We start from the raw sequence: 24,787 nt of genomic DNA, 5'->3' as shown, positions 1-24,787 counted from the left end.
CCTAATGTAGTAATCATTTCACAATATATGTAAATCAAATCATCATGCTGTACACCTACACAGTGATATATGTCAATTATTTCTCAATAAAGCTGGAAAAAAATCACAATGCCTGACACTGAAAGGATGCTCAAGAAAAGGAAGTATTTATTATAAATACCTACTAAACACTGAACCCTATGCCAGGTACTATTCACCTCTGCATCTAGACAGTGCTTGATATGTTGTTTAACTGCTTATTTTCCCCAAGATCATAAAAGAGCAAATCCCATGTGATTTACTTCTTATCTACCCACAAAGAGAATAAAACACAAATAGTAACACATGCCCAACTGCTAACTGGACAAACAGAAGGATCAGCAAGACTCAGAAAATACACGGTGTTTACCATGAGAACAAAAAAAAATTGACTTTTTAAGTATAGCAGAAAAAAGAAATTGTTAGATATATTATTTAGGCAATTTATATTGATTCATCAACCTATACTGAGCTCCACTACGTGCAAACTAAGCCCTTTGGGGATCCCAGAACAGGCTGTCTTCTCTCCAGCCGCCTACAGCAGCCCTCTGAGCCTGAAGGGATTAAGGAAGTTTCCACCACTTGCCTAGAGTTTCCTAACACTTGGAACTCCACAGTAGTGGTTCTCAAAGTGTGGTTCATAGACGTCCCCAAGACCCTTTTCACAGAGTCTGCAAGATCAAAGCTATTTCTGTACTAATTATAAGACACTATTTGCCTTTTTCACTTGACATTTGGGGCAAAGCCAATGTTAAGTTAAATCGCTGGCCTTAGCACTAATTAAAGCAGTGGCAACAAAATATACTGAGAGTCATTGTATTCATCACTGCCACACACCGTGGAGTACAGGTCGGCAGCAGAGAGGGGAACCCAGCCATTTTAAACTGAAGAATGTCTTTGATGAAGCAATAAGATTTATCGGTTTTATTAAATCTTGATGCTTGAGTACATAATTTTTTTATATTTTGTGAACAAAATGGAAAGTACACATAAAGCAATTCTACTGTACACTGGCTGTCCCCAAGGAAATGCACTTTGAGCTACTGTTTGAGTTGTATACTCAACTAGCCAATTTTTTCATGGATCACCAATCTACTTGAAAGAACAACTAACAGAAAATTATGGTAATTCAGACTTGGATGTTTGACAGATTTTCTTGAAAATGAACAAAGTGAGCATGTCATTTCAAGGAGAATAACTGACAGTCTTTGTTGCCAATGATAAAATTCAAACCTTTAAACAAAAATTAGAATTTTGGAAAATTTGTATCTGCCACTGTGTGCTTCACACAGCTTCCCAATATTTAAAAGAGTTTCCAAGGGGGGCTTCCCTGGTGGCGCAGTGGTTGGGGGTCCACCTGACGATGCAGGGGGCACAGGTTCGTGCCCCAGTCTGGGAGGGTCCCACGTGCCGCGGCTGGGCCTGTGGGTCGTGGCCACTGGGCCTGCACATCCGGAGCCTGCCGCAGCGGGAGGGGCCACAGTGGTGAGAGGCCCGCATACCGCAAAAAAAAAAAAAAAAAGTGTTTCCAGGGACTTCCCTGGCTATCCGGTGGTTAAGACTTCACTTTCCAATTCAGGGGATGTGGGATCGATCCCTGGTCAAGGGAGCTACGATTCCACATGCCTCACAGCCAAAACACCAAAACATAAAACAGAAGCAATATGTAACAAATTCAATATAGACTTTAAAAATGGTCCACATCAAAAATAAATAAATAAATCTTTTTAAAAAATAAAAAGAATATATACAATTATCTGAAGAAACTATTAAAATTCTTCTCCCTTTTCCATATATACGTATGGATAGAGGCCAGATTTTCTTTGTATACCTCAGCCAAAATAACATATTGAAACAGATATAAAGCAGATGCAGATACATGCAGATATGAGCATTCAGTTGACTTTTATAAAGCCAGACATTAAAGAGAGCTGCAAATATATAAAATAATCCCACAGTTCTCACTAAGCTTTTTGGAGAAAAAAATAACTACTTTTATACTTATTTTTATTTTAAAATGTTATTTATATTGGTATATAAGGGTTTGTTTTTATTTCAAATGAATTAGTAAATATTTTAATTTCTCAGTTTTAATTTCTAATACAGTAAAGTGATAGCTATAATCCAAATAAACAAAAGCTCCTGGAAACCTCAATAATTTTTACAAATGTAAAGAGTTTTTGTATGGCGAAAGATCTTAGAGATCTGACCTTGGGTTTGGCTGATATAATTTTTCTTAATGGAAAACTATGAAAACTGAAGTAACATACAGCATAGTCAAGACTGGGTCTCCTGACTTCAATTTTACATTCATTCTGGACCACGATTCCTGTATTCACTAAGACAATAATTTAGAAGCCCCTCATTCAATTCTTCCCAGTAAGCAGGAAGTCTGACCAAATAATTACAGTAGTAACAGTAACTGAAATTTGAATGTTATGTCCTAGGTATTTTTATATTGCTGCTTTCACTTAATTCTCACAACAACCCTGTGATATAAGTACAATTAATTACTAACCTCTAGATGAGAAGCAGAAGTTAAACCAGAAGTCAGAGAGCTACTTAATGGCAGAGATGGGATGTGAAAATAACACTTCTAACAGAGAGATATATCAGCAAAAAAGCTTTCTCGTAATTCTCAATCAAAACATTTGTGTGGTCACCAGCAGGGGCATTTAGGGAAATACAAGACCTGTGACTCTGGCCCAGCACACCTTCAGATGTAGACAGAACAAAGCACTAGCCTGGAGTATGGCCACATAAATTTAGTTCTACACTAAATGGCAAGAAAACAAGCAAATAGGGAGATGTGCCAGATATATAACCAAATGCCTCTCTTCCTCACCCATCCAGCGACTCTACCATCACCCATTAAAAAGGAGTGACAGGAGTCAAGGTTGAAGGATTTGTTACTGACACACAGCTAGGGCAGTGAAAACTCCTGGCGGGTGTTCTCTAAGCTATAACTCCTCTCCTATGCAAACTAACCCCCAAGCTGAGTCCTCCTGGCTTTATCACACTGAGGCTCGACAAGAGTCATCATTAGTGTCCAAACTCCACTTTTTCCAGGCTGATGACATGTGTCAGACCTTGATTCCTGGTGCTACTCCTGCCTGCCAACTCCGGAAAGACTTCTGTAATGGCTTTGGGTTTTAAAAAACTACTTCAAGTCACAAGGCAGCAGCTGACACCAACTCCCTCCTGAGGATGGACACTTGGCCAGGAGCCCAAGCTGAAGTGGATTTGGAGATTCTTGATCTTTTTTGAAATCATTCCTAACTTCTCACTGGCAATTAAAATAAAATCCTCCCCAGAGAACAGCCAGAGGTTGGGCAAGCCTCTTCCATCCAGTGGTATTCACCTTTGATTAGAGAAAAGTGTTAAAGTGTAGCAGCAACTGATAAATGTCAGAGCCTGGAGGGCCTTCAGAGTTTTGATCACTTGCGGCTATTTCTCACTTCATACCATGAACAGTTTCTAAACCAACACCACTCAGCATTGCTTACTTAGTCAAATGCTTCAGGTCAGCATACCAAACAAACTCAAGTCAATGGTCCGTTTGCACTAGTTCTGAGTGCCTCCCTAAGGCTAAGATGTTTGACTTGCCAGGCAGATGACCTGACATGCTCTGCAGACGCCCAAGAGGACATTAGGAAATGTCCACAAAAACTGGCTTTTTCATGGTGGAGAGGTAGTGTGGTATAAGTGAACACGCAAATGCAAGCACACACACAGAGTCAAGGATTTCAATTTTGATTCGCTGTGTGACTTGGGGGTCTTCATTTCCCTTCAACATCTGTTTCCTTATCTATTAAAGAAAGATCTTAGCCTAAATCAGAGATTCCCAAACGCCTGTGGAATGGCTACATCAGAACCCTCCGGGGGCTTGTGAAAACTACAGAACCTATTCCTAAAGGATCTGATTTACTGAGTCTAGGGTGATACCTAGGAATCCGCATTTTTAGCAATCTATATTCCCCACCACCACCACTTTTAATTCTGATGCAAAGTCAGGTTTGGAAATCATTAGACTAAATGAACTCTAAGACTCCTGATAGCTTTGAAAGTTATAAAACTATAGTCTGGAACTTATTTTCTATTCTTTCATCCCAGAATGTCTTCCCCTATCCACTATTAGCATTCCCAAACATCAGGATTATCTAATTTCAGGTTAGCAATGGAGACATAAGTCTAAGAGCAGTATGTCAAGTATTAATAGCTTACCCAACCGAGTACACTGCTATTTCATTTATGAAAGTAGATCTAAGCATAGCTTTTCTACACAATATACATAGAAAAATAAAACTTTTAAGACATCATATTTTGCAAAGATTCAACTATTTGCTGGAAACAGTCAAGAAAAACAACATTTTAAAAGCATTTTCCCTAAATGTTATGAATAACTAAAAAGTTTTGGAATGAATATACTTAATTAGTACTTGTGACTCATGATGCCTTAACACAAAGCTATAATCTACCTGAGGCAATAAAAAACTTTATAACAATAGAGGTCAAGTTTTTAAAGCATAAAGTACCATATGATTAAATTTTTAACTCAATAAACTAAAATAGATCAGAGGAGAAATCAAAGTCCTACATTATTGATATATCAACAGGGTTTCATTATAAAAAAGGAAAGACTGAGTCCTCTGATCACTGTTCTTGTTTATTTCATTAACTGATTGTTGCAAACACATGTCTGTTGCTCTAAAGGACTCTCAAAAATCTCCTCCAACACTTTTCACACACTGTAATAAAACCCAATATTCTTTCCAGCCCATTCCTTAATTCCCATGAATATTAGCTACTGCATGATTTGGGTTCCTATTTCTTTTACAACTTTTAATGCCTAACTCATTTATGTACTCATTTACCTCAGCTAGACAACAAACCTTGGTACAGAGTTACTTAGAAGAGTTCACTGATTATAGATATCATGTGAATTAATTTACCATGGAAAAACCGAGTCCTGCTTCCAGTGGGTTTGCAAAATAATCTAAAATAGTAATACCTCAAAACACATGAAGTCACTGTAATTAAGGGATGGAGAATTCAGGTGGCCTCTAGAATATTTTGATAGGCTTTGAAGTGTGCATCCCATAATGCCTTTGGCACTTGACCAATTTGCTATCTCACTGAGTTGGCCTCCCACCTCCTGTCTTCTAGACTCATCTGAAATAGCTGAAGAAACCTGATATAAAGTTGCCATGTCAAATAGTAAAATGTTCCAAGCTATTAAGTTTAAGTTTCTATTCCTACCTCTCAACTCCTTGGTAAAAACCTCAAGCAGGCTAAATATAATAAAGACCAATAATTCCATATACAACTGCAATCTTTGGCACACTCTTTTTTCCCCACTTCCTAATATTCAAGTAAATACTCTGAATTTAGCAGCCTCCTTTGTAAGCTTTGCCTTGAAACAACACAATTTTTCAGCCTAACTTAAAGCCAGAATTAGTAGTCAAAGTGCTGGAATCAGATCCAAACCAAATGGTTGCTGGGGAAGTTGTTGCAGGGAAGCGGGAGATAGGGAACTGCTGCAAAATAAGATAAATTCATTCAAATATTTGTGTTAACTTCTCTTCCGGCAACTTATTTTAGAAAGTTGCTGGGCCTCCCTGGTGGTGCAGTGGTTGAGGGTCGGCCTGCTGATACAGGGGACACGGGTTCGTGCCCCGGTCCGGGAAGATCCCACATGCCGCGGAGTGGCTGGGCCCGTGAGCCATGGCCGCTGAGCCTGCGAGTCCGGAGCCCGTACTCTGCAATGGGAGAGGCCACAACAGTGAGAGGCCTGCGTACCACAAAAAAAAAAAAAAAAAAAGTTGCTAACTGTACAAGCACAGAGTTACTAATTAATGATTGGTACCTGCAATTCGTACAAAACTTGATGAAGTCTAAATATCCACTCTTCCAGAGACCACCATTATATTACATCTTTATAGTTATCATTGTCCTAGGTTATACTGCACAGGTTATGCTTTAGGGAAAGGTGTGACTAGATGATGGTGAGTCTGCACTACTGCTGGCAAGTAGCCACTCCTAATAAGATGGAGACTGAGATTTCCAAAAGTAGCAATATTACACCAGTGACAATAGATTGCAAAATCTTGGTCTAAAGCTCTGGTCAGAATTTCTCATCCTGAAGTTTGTAGGGAGGCTATGGATGGGTTCTTAGATTCCATAAATGAAACTCCTTTCAAATTTTTGTGTTTACGTGCATGTATTTAGGGAGAGAATCCATAGCTTTCCACAGAGTTTTAAATTATATATCTAACTTAATCCTCACAATCAATATGAGATAGGTACTAACATTATTCTCATTTTTACAGATTGAAGAAATTGAAGCTTATAGGAGATAAAAACTTTACATAAGGTCACAAAGAAAGTGGCAGAGCATTAATTTCAAAAATGTCTTTAAAACACATATATACATATGTATATTATGTATTAGCTAGTCAGACATTGTTTTAATTATAAAAGAAGGTTTTTACATTAGTGTATATGCACTGGAAACCAAATTCTGGGCAAAACATGCAATTTGGGGGCTTCCCTGGTGGTGCAGTGGTTGAGAGTCTGCCTGCTAATGCAGGGGACACGGGTTCAAGCCCTGGTCTGGGAAGATCCCACATGCCGTGGAGCAACTGGGCCCGTGAGCCACAACTACTGAGCCTGCACGTCTGGAGCCTGTGCTCCGCAACAAGAGAGGCCGCGACAGTGAGAGGCCCCCGCTTGCCACAACTAGAGAAAGCCCTCGCACAGAAACGAAAACCCAACACAGCCCAAAATAAATAAATAAATAAAATTTTTTTTAAACATGCAATTTTATTTAGTAACGTAAATAATAGTTGTAAATGATTTTAACAATTTAAATCATTCTGAAATAACTTATATAAAAACACAAACCTGACATGTATTACCTCATTTAGTCCTCAGAACAGTCCTATGAGGTAGATACTATCATTATCTCCATTTTATAGATTAGGAAACAGGGAAACAGAGAAACAAAGAGGTTAAATAAGGTCACATAGCTATTAAGTTGCAAAGTCAAGATTCTGGCTCTGAAGTTTGTGCTCTTTTAATATTGCTTCCCCAAACAATTAATATATGAAAAATATAAACTATGGTCACTTCAAAGTGAAAAAAAATAAAGCCAAATAAAAATCAAATTGGAGAAGTCTATTATGATAAGGTACTTCATTTATTCTATTTAGCACATATGAACCAAGAGCAATGAGAAGAGAGACCTACCAATTATATTTGCATGCTACTTTCACATACATAACCTCCTGTGATTTTCACAGCTGTGTGCACAGGAAAAGCGAATGCTATTTTTCCAGCATCTTAAAGATGAGTGAAATGAGGCTCTGAGGGGTTACTCTCAATACTATTCACCATTATCTGAACTTCCCTGCCTCTAGGACTTCCTGTACAGAGTTTTGGAATATCTTTCCTTCTCTGTCTAGTAAAAATTCAACTAAATCTTCAAGGCCCAGATCAGATGTGACCATTTAGATATACCTTTCCTGGCACTCACTCCTAGGCAGAATGAACCCTTTCTTTTCTCTATTCTCCCTTAACATAGTTCATACCATTTCGTCAGCACAGCAATCATCCTCTGTCATCAGCTGTGTCTACGTCTAGTTCTCTGTGTAGACACTGGGCTCGGTGATGGCAAGGGCTGTATGTAGGAGAAAGGGTTCCTAGAAAAGATTCTGCTTTTGAGTCAGTAGAAGGATAAAGCAGAACACTGGCAGTCTGGCTAAGAGAAACATGGATTCATGCTGACATTCTGTTGCCATCTTTATAACTTAAGACTTTGTCCTCAAGAATAGCAACATTACCTCAAACACTTCTAGAGATGTTCCCTGTATAGTGCTTGGGAAGTTATGGGCAGACAGCCACCTCAGACTGTGACTCCCCTTCTATGCTACTAATCTCTCAAATACCTATTGTTTTATTAAATTTATGCTTCTTGTTTCTTTCAAGTATATCAAGAGGCCTCAAGAGGACTATGAAAACATTTACATCTCCAACTCAGAGCAATGTGGGTTTCACAATATTTCATAGTACCTCTGGAAAAGGAAAGAAAGGAGGTAAGTGAAACAATAAAGGATGGCATGGTGAGTTTTGACAAACTCAAAACCAGTCTAAGTCAATTTATTAATTTGGACCAATTTATTAAATGTGTAGTAGCTTCTATAATCTGGCTAATTTAACCCTCAACTTTTTTAACCCCTAGACTTCTGCACTGAGTACATACATCTCTTGGCCAAACTCACTGAAAAGATCCAATGTGTGCCTTAAACTTGCTTGATGATAAAAACTAAACTTAAGGATTTAAAGCAAATTGAAGGAATGAAGATAATGAAGGCCTTTATTGCCCTGAAAATAATTTGTCTCAAACACAATGGGAAACACCCCTATGTCACTTTAGAAACCTTTCACTCTTCTCTAGTTCTTCAAGTCTACGAAAAGCATGCTTTTTAGAATGCCATGAATTTAAGAAATCGTATTTTGTAAACATCTAATGGTTTGGGGGAGCAGAGGTCAGTATTTTTTTAAAGCCTGACTATATATCAAAATGGAATAAGACATTGACTTCTCTTCATATTATCAGGCCAAGGAGACCATTTAAAATAAACCCATTAAAGAGTTTTTAAAATACCACACAGTAACAGTTGCTTGATTTTTTGTTGTCAATTGTATACAATTTACTGTCATAATACTGAGGACCCAACAAAGCTGGCTAACTGAAGTGATTTGACAGAGGGTGAGATAATTAAACTTATATAGAACATAAACAGTTTATATCCAAACCAAATTCTCAGTGGCTGATTTTTTTTTTTTAATGTGTACGATTTGGCTGTTTAAAAATGAATTTGAGAACAGTCAACCTTTAATATTTAAACTTAAAGCAAATGGTAATAACTATCCCGGATTAAAGATTAACCTCAATTCAGCCAGCAGTTCTGTAAGCACTTTTTCTACAGAGCATGCCTGGATCCCTCCCATTATAAACCCTATATTCTGAAAAATTCCATGTAATTAATTCATTTTCCAGATTTTTCATCAAGGACATTCAACAGGCAATAAAAAATAACCAGTATGTCTACAATGCACTGATACCATTTCTGCCAAAAGCTAAGACACCTGACATTTTAGTTACTCTCTGTGACATTACTAAGGAGAAATGCAGGCTTTCTATTAGGTGGTAGAGTTTTTATTTTTTGCTTTTTCAATATGGAAAATAGACTACCCCTGAACCTCTGTGGTAACTTGGTGATCCAGGATCTCAGCTAGAGAGATCACCAATTATAAAGGTCAATTTTTTTTATCTTCTTCTATGAAACATTTCACCTACTATTATTACAGGCAAACAAGAAGAGGATGTTTACTTGTTTGACTTAGATCTCACTGAAGGTCCTGCCCCCAGATATACAACAGTAAGTTTTGTGGTGGTCAACGATCAGTGAGTTTTTGCTATCATAAAGTCCAGTATTCAAGGTCTAGCTTGCAACCTTGGCTCCTGGCTATGTAACTTTGGGCAAATCACTTAAGACTCAGTTTTCTCATGAGGTCAAAGTATGTTGAGAATTTAAGGAGATAAAAATATATAAATCCCAGTATACAGTAAGTCCTCAATATATGTTAATTTCTTTCTTATCCTTGCTTGCCCTTTAATAATTAAAGTACTACTATAAAATGGGATATCTGATGTTTTCAGAATTACAAAATAATACTATTCAAAGCTCTTTTCTCAGATATCCATTTGAGTCTGCTTATATATAAATAACTGCAGCCTCACAATCCTGAAGTTTGTTAGCTCTGCGCTGTACACAAAGTGATTTCTTAAATACTCGCAACCTCAAACCTGGAAAAGAATGTGAGAGGCTCCATCAGCAGTGGTCTCTCAGGCTCACTGGCTCCTGAAACATGGGTGCAGGCTGAAGAAGGGCTGCCAGGGCCAGGACCCAGTCTTCAGAGGACTCCAAGGAACATTCAACGCTGTCGGTGAGTTTGGGATTTGAAAAAACCACCGACCGTTGACTGTACCTTGGGGTCCTTATAGACAACACTATATTTCCTGAAGCAAAGGAGCATGCTGTGCCTTCACATATCCCATTAGATCACCAAAACCAGTCCCACTCCCCATCCCCCAAAGGTGGTCCAGTTAATTTTTTAAAAGCTTCCCTCTATTTCTCTTGCCCATTGTTCCTTGCTTTTTGTTGTGTTTTCAACAAACAAATGTTTCATTTCAACAAGATAAGGAAAGCTCCATGATAATACCTAATGTTTTTAAATGACTCCTAGAAATAGGTCATTCTCGTGATAAATTGGATGTAGCAAGAAAAGATTCATTAAAAACATGTATTTCATTTTGGAGTAAAATCCAATTAAGTATTTTACAGCCATTTCTCCCATGTCCCCTCAAAACCTTTAATTAGGGACAAGGGGAGGATTTATTAATAAGCAAAAATAGCACAGAACTGTCCAATGTCTGCACAGTTCTTAACACATTCTACCTCCAATTACAGTTAACATGGTTAAGTTCTGACAGCCCCATTAGAATACGAGCTGTTTGAAAGCAGCAACTGCCTCACCATTTCCATCCACACATAAGCTGATTTAAATGTTCGTTAAATTCAAGTAAAAAGTCACGCCTGGAGTCAGAAGGATCTGGGATGAATCTTGGCTCAGAACTCCCTAACTAGCTGTGTGACCCTGGGCAAGTATCCGAGTCTCAGTTTTCTCATGTATAAAATGGGGGATAATAAGTATCCCTACCTCATAGAGTTTTGAGATTCAATAAGATAATATATAAAGTGTTTTGTACCATTCCTAGCACACGAAAAATGCTCAATAAATGTAAGCTATTATTATTATTTAACCCAAAGCATAGTCTGTGCTAATTTACTCTGAAAGGCACTCATAATTCTCAGTTCAAAACAGAGAGAAAGAAATAGGGTCCTCAGCTCTTGTTTATACCTACCAGTATGCAAGCACTGCCTGTGTAGTCACAGAGCTACCCGTTAGCTTTTCCAAGAGCTCCTTCCCTTCCCTGAACCATAGTTTCTCCATCTTTAAGAATCTCCCAGCTCTACTGTCAATGTTATCTATAATTATGTGGATCCTCAATGGCTGGTAACTAAGAGAGATGCCAGAACCAGACCTCAAAAATCCAGCGTGGAAAAGAAGAACCAGGAGTTGGGACAGGCCAAGGCAACTCCACCAACTTGAAACACTGATGGCTGCACTCAACATTCATTGCTGTCGGTGGGTTTGAGTCTGAGTCAACTCACTGATCAATGAATGCAAACTGCGGACCAAACAACCCAAGGGAAGCAAAATCGTGTGTAGAGAATCACCCAAGTGTATCAGCTACTGTGCTGGGTGGGAGCTGCTGCTGTCTCCAATGTACTGGAGACTTTATTTTAAAAAATAAAGGTTGGGGGGAAGTATTAGGAACTTATTTTTTTAAAAAACGATGTTCTAGAATTAAGGAAATATTTTATAGAAAGAATAAACATACCATATTTTAAAAAACAATGCTTTCATAATTTTCAAATTAAAAAGAATCACATGCTCATTATTTAAAATTCAAATAAGAAATAAATAAAAACTGAAAATCCCTTTCCTCATCATCTGCAATCATTTCCTCAATGGAAATCACCTATAATAAATCAGTTTAATAACTTGTTTAATAATAAATATAATTATAACAAACTATTTATTGTATTATCTATCATTAAAAGGATAAATATCTTAAGTAAACTAAATATTTATTTCCTTGAAGACCTTTATCCATGAACATATAAACATACATACCACAACTTTGTGGTTTTTTGGAGGGTGGCTTAAAAGAAAAACTACCTCATTTTATTTTATTTTTTATTCTTTTGGCTGCACCGCATGCCTTGCAGGATTCTCAGTTCCCTGACCAGAGACTGAACCCAGGCCACAGCAGTGAAAGCCCAGAATCCTAACCACTAGGCCAGCAGGGAACTCCCCAAAACTACCTCATTTTATACTTACTCCCACACAATCTGCTTTTTCACTCAGATATACATTACAGATAGCCTTCCACAACAACCTTGTTATATTGTCATATTAACTATAGTTATATGCCTTAGTATGAACACCCTGGTTATTATTGTTCAAATATATTTAAATATTCTCTTTTGACCGAAACTATAAGGTCCATTCATTCTGACCTTTGCAACCCACATCCCTCAATTAAGAGAAAAAAACAAGTGAGATGGGAGATTCACTTCATTTCTCTTAGCAAAAATTAAAATGTAGTATCAACTCTCTGAATCCTTTAAAATAAGATAAGCCACTAAATCTTTCATGATAATGACAGGAAAACAAATGCCTTGGTCATGAATAATTTATCATACACATAAGTCTGAGATAGAAACAGATTCTCATAGCAAAAGTCCAATTAAATAAAGCAGCACGAGAAGAGGCTTGTCAACTTAGCCTTCTGAATTTTTTTTTTCTCAGGGGTAGGAAGGAAGGTGAAGTGCAGGTGTAGTGAGACAAGAACTAAAAAGACAAATCAAAGCCAAAAGAAAAATGCAAAAAATAATGAGAATTGGGACTTCCCTGTTGGTGCAGTGGTTAAGAATCCACCTGCCAATGCAGGGGACACAGGTTCAAGCCCTGGTCCAGGAAGATCCCACATGCCACAGAGCAACTAAGCCCATGCACCACAACTACTGAGCCCGCGTGCCAGAATTACTGAATCCCGCAAGCCTAGAGCCCATGCTCTGCAACAAGAGAAGCCACCGCAATGAGAAGCCCGCACACTGCAACGAAGAGCAGCCCCCACTCTCTGCAACTAGAGAAAGCCCGTGCACAGCAACAAAGACCCAACGCAGGCATGCATGCATAAATTTATTTATTTTTTTTAAAAATGATGAGAATTCAGGAAAAATATGGGGTTCAGGCCAGTGTTTCCCAAAGCTGGTTGTACATCATAATCATCTAGAGTTGCTTTTAAAAACGCAGGTTCCTGAGTTCTACCCCAGATCAGAAGTAGGGCCCTACAATCCGTATTTTATTATAACAAGTTCACCAGGTATTTAGAGCCACCAAAGGCTGGTATGAAGCAAAGCCAAGCCCACCAACTTAACACTGGATTCTGACCACCACACTTCATATCATCCACTTCTCAACTATTGCCCAAACTTCTGTGCCACCATCTGATACTGACACTAGTCTTCTGAGTACAGAAAAATATAGCCATACTTATGTTGCTATTGAGTAACTCTCTTCAGAGTGAATAAAACTTTGCACCATGTTGTGGCAACCAAACACATCAAATTGTGTCTGATGTTTTATAGAAAACAGATGCACTTGAGTTTATGTTCTCTCAAAACCTAAAACCTACCTAAAGAACCTAATGAATGGGACCTTCCCTGGTGGTCCAGTGGTTAAGAATCCAACTTCCAACACAGGGGACACAGCTTCGATCCCTGGTCAGGGAACTAAGATCCCACATGCCGCAGGGCAACTAATCCCATGCACCACAACTACTGAGCCTGCATGCCACGACTAGAGAACCTGTATGGTGCAACTACTGAGCCCACATGCCACAACTAGACAGCCCCCGTGCCGCAACTACTGAGCCCATGCTCTGGAGCCCGTGCACCACAACGAAAGATCCCGCATGCCGCAACGAGGATCCCACATGCTGCAACTAAGACCCGATGCAGCCAAAGTAAATAAAATAAATTTTTTTAAAAAGAAAGCAGCCATTAGAGTTTCTTTAAAAATAAAGACCCTAATGAATGAGCAAGGTTAAATTCAGATGACTGTCCCACCCAAGAAGCCTTTATAGAAATCAAAAACTTTTCTTTCTTTCATACTGGTGGACACATAGGAGGTAATTCACATATTGCTGTTTGTCAGGATGCCATGCATCCTATACGTATTTATTTTCAACCACCAATTATTTCCAAATTTCTGAAAATATTACAAAAGAATGTCTGACAGGGCTTCCCTAGTGGCACAGTGGTTAAGAATCCACCTGTCGATGCAGGGGACATGGGTTTGAGCCCTGGTCCGGGAAGATCTCACATGCCGCGGAGCAACTAAGCCCATGCACCACAACTACTGAGCCTGCGCTCTGGAGCCCGTGAGGCACAACTGCTGAAGCCCGTGCGCCTAGAGCCCATGCTCCGCAACAAGAGAGGACACCGCAGTGAGAAGCCCATGCACCGCAACGAGGAGTGTCCCCCACTTGCCACAACTGGAGAAGGCCTGCGTGCAGCAACAAAGACCCAATGCAGCCAAAAAATAAATAAAAAGAATGTCTGACATGTTCTTTGAAAAATGTACAACTTAACAAGTATGCCATTTATTTACCCAGAGAATCAGTAGTCTCTATATATGCCAATGAAAAAATTACATATTTTAGCCACCAAAATCCTCTATAGTTTCTATTGGATAAAACTAAGTGCTACAGGAAGGGAGAACTTATGTGAGTTTGAGGGTGTTTCCTGCAGATGGGACTTGTAAATAAATACCTGCAACAGAGAAAATATGTGGCATGTATAGTGGACAAGAGCAGAATAGTTCAGAGATTATGTTTGGGCACACTGAAAAAGTAAAAGGACAAATTACAGACGGTCTTGTGAGCCAGGCAGAAAAGTTCAGAATTAGTGCAACAGGAAGCCACTCTAAGTGGTTAGCTCTGCAAGGAGATAATGAAAGCAAGACTTTGGGAAGATTCACCAAGCAGATGAAGTAGAAGGAAGGGAGGAGAGATCTGAGACAAAAAGAAATAGAAATCTGTTGCACAAAAGAGCTAAGCTAAAAGGGAGGCAACAGGAATAGACAGAATAAAAAGGATATCTCAAAAAGGCATTTCAGCTTTTGGTTTTGGTTGCTTTTTGTTTATCAAATAGATTTGGGGGGGGGGGGGTACTACACATAGTTACTGAAAAATTCATACAAAAGAGAAAACTAAAGTCCACCAGTTGCCCCCCCCCGCATCATTCTGTTCAGTGTATTATTCTTCCAGATATTTCAGAGATATTCAAAATATTAATATATGTATTTATATTTAGAGAAAATATCACAAATTACACATAATTTTCCATAACCTTTTTTCACTTAAAACATTGTGGCCATCTTTCCAGGTCAAAGGATTAGAGCCATCTTGTAACTGGCTCAAACAGAAAAGATAGTGACGAAGTTCAAACAGACTGGAAGCAAAAATGTTAACAGTTGAAATCTCCAAGTTGTAGAATTAAAGGTGATTTTTAAGTTTATCATTTACAACTCATCTATGTCTTCCAAGCGTTTGGCAATAAATATGAACTATTTCAACAATTAAGAAAAAGTATTTAAATGCCTTTTTTTAAAAAGCAAAGATTTATTTTAGATGCAAGATCTACCTGTGTTTGGCTGAAAAGCATATGGAAGAATCCACAGAGGAAAAGGAAGAAAAGACGGACTATTTCTATTAAGAAAGGATACCTGTAGAAAGCACAGCTGCAGGGACAGCGGAAAGTAAAGGGCTCCAGATCCATGGATGAAGTGGTCACTTTGGAGGGCAGACACATCAGCCTCAGAGAATAAAAATTACAAAGCAAATTCCAGCCTACTTCTGTTCTCCTCTCAGGCTGTATCTCAATAGGATCCAACTGGGTGATCCCAAATCTTGCAAGGGGGCTGCCATGGAATAGACATTCCATAAATGGTTGCCAAATGACTTCCCTTATGTTTTACGACACAATTATGTTTATAACTTATGAAACTCCTTGAAGTAAGCATAGGATACCTTCAAACCATCTGTGCCATGAAGTACAGTTCCAAAGCAGGTATAATTTTAATATCTACCAGATATCAGGACAAAGCTATCTTGATTATACTTGCTATAGAACCCCTGAATTTACACTGTAGCCCAACTTCCCCTCCTTCTCTTCAGACTAACTAAATCTACTGAAAAATACATGCACAATCAATCAAAATCACATGCCCCTTTCTCTTCTCTTCCCAGTACAGTGGGTCCTCCGTATCCAAGATGTGGAGGACCAACGATACTGCACCATTTTATATAAGGGACTTGAGCATCCTCGGATTCTGGTGTCCAAGGAGGATCCTGGAATCAATTCCTGTGGATACCGAGGGACGACTGTAAATAGCTGAGGCAAAACACTAGAGTAAAAAAGAAATAATGGTTTGGGATAGTATGGAGTTAGAAAACCTGAATTTAATTCCAATTTCTGCCATGGTTATGTGTTCTTGAACAAGTGAGTCACCTCTTAAGCCTTAATTCTCCGTGAAAGAGAGACTAAGTATACCTCTCCTATCTTCACAGGATTGTTGTGAGGCCTCAGAGACAGCACAGTGAAAAAATGTGCTGCAAACAGCACACAGCAGTACAGCCCAATGCATCCTGGCCTTTGACGGTACTATCCCATGGCTTATCCCCACTTTTAGTAGATAAGATTCGCTCACTCCCCAAACTCTCACCTACTTGTCAACCAGAAGCACGTATTTGCAAGATGTCTAGCTGAGGTTATTAAACTATAACCTGGGGCTGAATGCAGGCGTTTTTCTGTATATATGTGTCACCAGCATAGGCAGTCCATCAGAGCCACAATCTATTTGTTTAGGTCTTTGTAAAATTCTCTCAGAAATATTTTAGTTTTTAGTGTACAAATCTTACACTTCTTCTGTTAAATTTATTCCTAAGTATTTTATTCTTTTGAGGCAATTGTGAATGGAATTGTTTTCTCACTTTCATTTTTGGACCGTTGCTAGCTATAAAAATACAACTGATTTTTGTATATTGATCTGGTATCCTGTGACCTTGCTAAACTCAATTAGTTATACTTGTTTTGTGGTTTTTTTGTGAATTATTTAGGATTATATATAGGATTATGTCATCTATGAATAAAAACAGTTTTAAGACATCCAATTTAGATGCCTTCCTCCCTAACCCCCACATCACTGTACTAGCTAGAACCTCCAGTGAAGGTTGAAAAGAAGTAGTAAGAGCACATTCTTACCTGCCTTATTCCCAATCTTAGGGGAAAGGTACTTTTATTTACCCAGTTAAGTATTATGTTAGCTAAATTTAGGCTCTTCATAGATGTCCTTGGTCAAACTGCAGAAGTTGCCTTCTATTCCTAGTTTGTTGGGAGATTTTGATCATGAGTGGGTATTGAATTTTGTCAAATGTTTTTCCTGTGTCTACTCAGATGATCATGTGGGGCTTTTTAACCTTTATTAGACTTATTTTATGGCCCAGAATACTCTTAGAGACTGTTCCATGTGTACTTGAAAAGAATGTACATTCTGCATGGAGTATTCAATAAACGTGAGCTATGGTAAGTTGGTTGATTACTTCTCAATTTGTTATAAGCCTATGGTTGTTGTTGATAGTTTTATTCAGCTTTACAGTTGCTTTTGGGGGACAGGCTGTGTTGACCTTCTCACTCACTCATGCCAGAAATGAATCTCCTCCTCAGGTATGTTTTTACAAATATCATAAGTGATAAAATCCTAATCTTGGTGAAGCCAAACAGCTAGTCTGAATTCCAGTCTATTTTCCTGAAGTTAGACCCAAGTACCATAACAAAATGCTCAAATACAACTCAATCCCAAAATATACTTAGGAGGAAAAACCTCCTGAGGAAGGCAGAAGAATAAAGTCACTCTGGAATATTGGAATGATTTTCAAATCCCAAAGGCAACAATACAAAAACTTGAATATCAAAGATTTATCTTCAGTTTCCACTACCAAAAGCCCTAACTGTTGGGGTCACTAGTACCTTCTATGTGTGTATACAATCTGAACCAGTCCCAGAGCCAATCATGGCTAGGGCAAGAGTACCTGGACAGCCTCAGATCTTGTCACCAGGTAGGTACTCAAATAGGTGTTATGCAGTGAGGTACACTGAGGGCTACAAGCGGCCCTGGCCACTGCAATTAAGCCATCAGTACACTTATAACTCCCAGCCAATAACTGAGTGGTTTGAAAGTATCTTTTCTACTTGCCAAACTTCAAGCATTACCTAATGCCTGAATTTTCACTGCAGTTGCCAGATCCCCATCCTTTCCCACCCCAGGGCTAGCAAATAATTCCTAATCAACCATGCCCCTGAATTTGCCCTACCTTTGCACTATCCCTCAAATACCAGACTTAATGGGGAGTTTCTACAATCTCCATGTTACCTGTTTCCTGACTGAAACTATCATATCAGAAAATTTGTCTGCCCTATTAATATTCTCCTTAGAATCCACCTGCAGCTTCTACTGAATAGTCAGTGGCCATAGCCCCAGCTAAATGGATATCTGGACACCAAGTTGGGTTTATCCTCTTTCCTGAGTATTTAAGATTTGAACACAAATGCTTCTGTTAGTCTGTGTTGAGCATGGGTGCTGGAAAGACATGACAAGGCAGGGCAAATCAGGGGCAGCCATCTTCCACCATGGACAGAGAAGCAAAGAGTATCAGTCTGAACGAGAAGAGAAATATGAAACAGAAGCACCAGAGAAGCAGAGATAAGCCTCCACAGAGAGATGGGAAAGAAATCCTGGTCTTGCTCCTTCATAAAATCCAACTGAATGCTCCCTCCTTGGGCCACAAGAGAAACCCTGTATTTTCCACCAATGTCCCCATTTTAAACTAGCTTAAGGAGAGTGTCTTTCTTACAATTTAACTACTTGAGAGTCAACACCTCTGGTTTTCCTCCCTTGCTACCAGTCTATATTTCACAGGCACTAGCACTGTTCACACACTTTCGTGTGCTACTTCGCCATAATACAGCTCCCTGTGTTCAACTCATGCTTTTCTGACTATGCCAAGTTTCTTTACAAACCTCTAAGACTAGATCATATTCTCAAAGCTCTAAAGTTTTCTTTGGCTATGATGAACAGGGGAATGAAAGGCAGTGTGGTCTTAACCTTTTAGCCTTAGCTTCTCATCTGGGAACTACCACTTACTACATAGGGTTGTGATGGGGATTATATAAGGTGAGAATAAAGTGCTTAGCACAGCATCTGACATATGGCAAGCCCCACTAAAGGTAGCTCTTTTCTATAATAGCTTGATTAAACTTGTACATACTGAACAATAGGTAAAAATCATATCACAAATATTTAGGATCTAAATGGCACCAAGTATATCAAGAAAACTAATCAAGAGTAATTCCTGCCAGGCAGCAATTTTTTTTACATGACAGCACTACATCACTAACATGTGAGCAGCCGTATCAACCCCCAATCAACATCTATTTCTTCCAAACTTGTTTCTAGTCCCACTGTACTTTTGAAGCTTTTCAAATTACCCTGTCATCTTTCATCTGCATTTGTAGGATCATTTCCACTAATTTACCAATGTTGCTTTTGAGGTTTGTTTGCTCAGTGATAGTTTTATCCAAGGTATTTCAAAAAAGAAAACAAAGGTCAGAGGTTGAAACTAAGTGGTCAGACAATGTATAAAACATAAGAGAATACATTTTTGGTGAAAGATAATTAAGGGTCAAAATTATCATGACTATTAGGAAAGGGTGACTAAGGTATTTTAATTTTAAGTTTTCGTCTAACAAAACCTCTCACAAAGAGAAACAGAGACAGAGAGAAACAAAGGGACAGAGACTAGATTTCACAATTAAGATTACCTTGATGAAAATGATGTTTAGGGCCTGGCTTTTAGTGTATCTTAGTTATGTTGAAAAATTCCTGGACAACTGAGATGCTAAATAATGCACACACCAAAAAAAAATCAACAAAAATCCCAGCACAAAATCATTACATAAAGGATTTTACTTCCTTCTTGATTACCCTTCAACATAAGGAAAAACAATTCCTAGAAGAATCATTTGTTGTTAGACTCACGTAACAAATAATTCTGTCAATAGGACTTATCACATGAGTAGTAATTCTATCAACAGTATTAGAGCCATTATCATAAACATCTGCGCATACATAGTGAAGACACACATTCAAACATACAATGGTGAGATTTTGCTTTAAGTCACAGAAGACATACATTTTTTTTCTATTTCACACCTAGCTCCAAAGGCCCACTGCACTGAGCCTTCTTCTAGCTAGCCTGTGGCTGTTTTCTATCTTCTCCTCCTTCCCAATCTTTTAGCCCCATGATTCTCAAGGTATGAATTTAAAGGTTCCTCATGGTATATTAATCCAACTTTCATCCATCTTATAAGTGACTGATGTTCAGTTCATTTCTACTTATGAATAAAGGCTATAAGTAACTTGTTAATGGACTATCAATAAAATTTGGTGTTTATAAACTAAAAGTAACAAGAGACTCTTTAGCATTCTACTAATAAGCCTGGCTGCCACAAAATGGGTGGCAATGGTGCAAAGATCCTACTGCAAACACACACATAAAATCAACTGGAAATCTTGCAGTTCTCTGAACTCCATTATCACTGTTGAGGGAATTAGTGGTAGTTTTCAATTACTGTTATTCTTGCTTTTTAATTTTCATTATGCATCGTTCAGCATCATCGTTTTCAAATTAGTTTGATACATGCTGTGTATGATAGTATACCAACAGTATCCCTATTTAAAAATTTTCTAGTACTGTAATTAGACTTTGACATGTATATGCCATGTTTCAAATATGAACCATACCTCAATTGCTAATGCACATTTATCATCCTCTCTCCAAATTTATTTGCACGTAATAGTCCATTGTCAATGAATTTTCAACTGGAAAGCAGGAATAGGAAGGTTAAGTAAATATTGGGGTCCTGCCTAAGTCAGCTGTGTTCCTAACCTAGGTAAGTCACTGAGGTAAAAAAAGTTGGCATCCATTGCCATAATCAAGCAAGCTGCAACAGGCTGCCGGGTCACTCTGCTTCCAGCCTAGTTGTCCTTCCAAACCTTTTCTCTTCTTAACTACTTCAAGGAGCATTAGAAACTCACCCCACCCATCATCTTTTAATTTTCACAGCCTGATAATTCTATTCATGGCTTCTTAGAATCTTACATCCCCTTAAACAACCTTCTTCCTTCACTACTATCTTAAACAAAGCATCGTTCAGGAAAATTTCTGTTCTCCCAATTTCCATTTTTATAAGAGAAACCCACACCTTCGACTATACCGTTCATAAAAACTCTTCTTCACGCCCAAGGAAAGAAGTCTCAGACCCAAGGGACAGCAGGGAGCTATTAATGCCTCTTTTTGCAGTCTCCCTGGAAGCAGATTGTCAGCTCTTGGATATAAGAGCACATCCTTCTTGCCCCGACTCCCCAAACTCAGATCTCTTTGCATTAACGGTCAGCTCTATCACATTTCCCCCCGATCCCACAATACTAAAAAAAAAAAAAAAAAAAAGCAACTGGATAGCCACTGAATAAGCCAAGATTTTGAAGTTTGAGAGGCAATGGAAGGAAGGCAGCAGAATGGATTCCCATATAATATTAGAGTTTCCAAGCATGCTCTTAGAATGAGCTAAAGGCTCACTCTGTCTCTCATATCTTGAGGGCTAGCAGTATTACTTTTCAGAAAATCTTGGTTTTCTGTTCCGTTTAATTATGAGTTTTACAAGCATTGTTTTCCGTTTTTCGGTCTGATTCCTTGCTCTTGGCTCTTCAGTTAGGGCCTGTTGCCACCTAGTGGACTAAGTGGGAATAAATGCCAATACATCATCACAGCTTCTCACCACTGTGCTCTCAGAAGAGACCACTAGATGGAGACTTCAAATTTGAAGCAGGAGAGTGCCTAAACCTATCTAGAAAACCAATTAGTTGGTATAAGACTACACAAAAAACTAATAAAAACTCACACAAATAAAAGTGAACATGTCCAAAATGACACTGAGGTTAAGGATATAGGCTTTGACTCTTTTGAACATAATCACAAAAATCTACAATAAATATTACTAAGTTGAATTACCAAGACTCCACGTTCCCAATGCAGAGGGCCCAGTTTCGATCCCTGGGCAGGGAACTAGATCCCACATGCATGCTGCAACTACGGGTTCACATGCCACAACGAAGGAGCCCACCTGCCACAACTAAGATCCAGTGCAACCAAATAAATAAATAAATATTTTTTAAAATCCGCAGTTTTTGAAACATACTTACCTTAAAACAAAACAAAACAAACAAACAAAAAAACAATATGGCATAAACAGACATATAGACAAAAGAAACAGAACAGCAAGCCCTGAAATAAGCCCTCACCTATATGGTCAATGACTGTCAACAAGGTTGCCAAGACTATTCAATGAGGAAAGGACCATCTTTTCAACAAACAGTGAGGGCAAAAGTGAATATCCACATGCAAAAGGATGAATGTGAACGTCATCTTATACCATATTATACAAAAAATAACTCAAAATAGATCAAAGATCTAAATGTAAGACATAAAACTTTTAGAGGAAAACAAAGGGGAAAAGCTTCCTGGCATTGGATTTGGCAATGATTTCTTGGCTATGACACCAAAGGCACAGACAACAAAAGAAAAAATAAGTAAACTGTACTACATCAAAATCTAAAACATCTGTATATGAAAGGACACAATAGTGAAAAGGCAGTCATAAATTGGGAGAAAATACTTGCAAATCATATATCTGATAAGGGGTAATATCCATAATAAAGAAATCTTAGAACTAAAAAACAAAATAACAACAACAAAAAAAAAACCTGATTAAAAGATGAACAGTGCTTCCCCGGTGGTGCAGTGGTTGAGAGTCCGCCTGCCGATGCAGGGGACACGGGTTCGTGCCCCGGTCCGGGAAGATCCCACATGCCGCAGAGCGGCTGGGCCCGTGAGCCATGGCCGCTGAGCCTGCGTGTCCGGAGCCTGTGCTCCGCAATGGTAGAGGCCACAACAGTGAGAGGTCCGTGTGCCGCAAAAAAAATAAAAGACAAAAAAAACAAAAAACTTAAAAAAAAAAAAGATGGACAAAAGACTTAAATAGGTACTTCTCCAAAGATGATATACAAATGGCCAATAAGCATATGAAAATATGTTCAACAGCATTAATCATTAGGGAAATACAAATCAAAACCACAGTGAGATACTATTGGGTGTGTGTGATACTATCAAAAACACAGAAAACAGGAGGATGCAGAAAAATCAGAACCCTTGTACACTGATGCATGGGATTGTAAAATGATACAGCCACTGTGGAAAACAGTATGGTGGTTCCTCAAAAAATTAAAAATAGAATTACCATATGATTCAGCAATTCCAGTTCTGGTTATATACCCAAAAGAACTGAAAATAGGGACTTGAAGAGCTATTTGTACACTCAATATTCATAGCAGCATTATTCACAACATTCACAATAGCTAAAAGCTATAAGCAACCCAAGTATCCATCAACAGATGTATGGATAGACAAAATGTGGTATATAACAAACAATGGAATCTTAGCCCGTCTCAAAAAGGAAGGAAATTCTGACACGCTACAACATGGATCAACCTTGAAAACAGTATGCTAAGTGAAAGAAGTCAGTCACAAAGGGACAAATATAGCATGACTCCACTTATATGAGATACCCAGATTAGCCAAATTCATAGAGACAGAAAGTAGAATGGTGGGTGCCAGAGTCTGGAGAATGGGGAAATACTGTTAATGGTTATAGGTTCATTTTTGCAAGACAGAGTTGTGGATGGATGGTGGTGATGGTTTCATAACAATACTAGTGTGGTACTTAACGGCACTAAACTGTACACTTAAAAAATAGTTAAGATAATAAATGTCTTGGTCTGTACATTTCACCACAATTTTTAAAAAATAAATAAAAGAAAAAAACTATAGCTAACATCATACTTGATAGTGAAATATTGAACTCTTACCCTCTAAGATCAAAAACAAGAATGTCATCCTCAAAATTTTTATCTACTATTGGACTGAAAATCTTAGCCAATGCCATAAGGTAAGAAAACTAAATGTCATAAACATTAAAAAGGAAGAAGTAAAATTGTCTTTATTCATAGCTGTACACATAAAAAGTCCCAAAGAATTTATTTTTAAAAGTTACTATAGTAAACAAATTTAACAATGTCGTATGATACAATCTCAATATACAAAAATCAATGGCATTTCTCTATACTAGCAACAAACAATTGGAAAATAAAATTTTTAAATAATACCATTTACTACAGCATTAAAAAAACATACTACTTAGGGATAAATTTAAAGAAAGATGCACAAGATCTCAACACTAATCTTTTACAAACATCACTGAGGGGGCTTCCCTGGTGGCGCAGTGGTTGAGAGTCCGCCTGCCGATGCAGGGGACACAGGTTTGTGCCCCAGTCCGGGAAGATCTCACATGCCGCAGAGCGGCTGGGCCCATGAGCCATGGCCACTGAGCCTGCATGTCTGGAGCCTGTTCTCCGCAATGGGAGAGACCACAACAGTGAGAGGCCCACGTACCAAAAAAAAAAAAAAAAATCACTGAGAAAAAATAAAGAAGTTCTAAATAAGTGGGAAAATATACTGCATTCATATATTAGAAGACTCAATTCTAAAATGACAGCTATACCCAAATTGATAAGATCAATGAAATCCAATCAAATCCCAGCAGGCTTTTCACTAAAAAAAAATAAATAAATAATTTTTTTTTTTTGATGAGCTGATGCTAAAATATAAAACGAAATTAAAACAAAACCAAACAAAACCCTAGAACAGCCAAAACAGTTAAAACAACTTTGAAAAGGAAGAATGGAGTTGGAGGACTAACACCATCCGATTTCAAGATTTACTATACAACTATAGTATTCAAAACATTGTGGTATTAGTGAACACATAAGTAGGTTA

At 38.3% G+C, this 24,787-nt stretch overlaps 1 protein-coding gene and 1 long non-coding RNA gene across 3 annotated transcripts in view; one reads left to right on the top strand and one right to left on the bottom strand.

Annotated features, from left to right (window-relative positions):
- The window catches only part of LOC131761904 (uncharacterized), a 39,672-nt gene extending 22,287 nt beyond the window's left edge, over positions 1 to 17,385 (top strand). Inside the window, exons 2-3 of the long non-coding RNA XR_009337085.2 lie at positions 8,005 to 8,111; positions 16,028 to 17,385. This is a non-coding gene — a long non-coding RNA (uncharacterized lncRNA). The remainder of the gene's footprint in view (positions 1 to 8,004; positions 8,112 to 16,027) is intronic.
- Positions 1 to 24,787, bottom strand: part of NR6A1 (nuclear receptor subfamily 6 group A member 1) — a 210,284-nt gene that overhangs the window by 143,960 nt on the left and 41,537 nt on the right. The window lies entirely within an intron of this gene.

This window comes from Kogia breviceps, chromosome 8 (genome assembly GCF_026419965.1).
Source record: "Kogia breviceps isolate mKogBre1 chromosome 8, mKogBre1 haplotype 1, whole genome shotgun sequence".
NCBI classification, from domain to species: domain Eukaryota; kingdom Metazoa; phylum Chordata; class Mammalia; order Artiodactyla; family Physeteridae; genus Kogia; species Kogia breviceps.
Note: the sequence above shows the minus strand (reverse complement) of the source record. Positions and strands in the feature narration are given on the sequence as shown.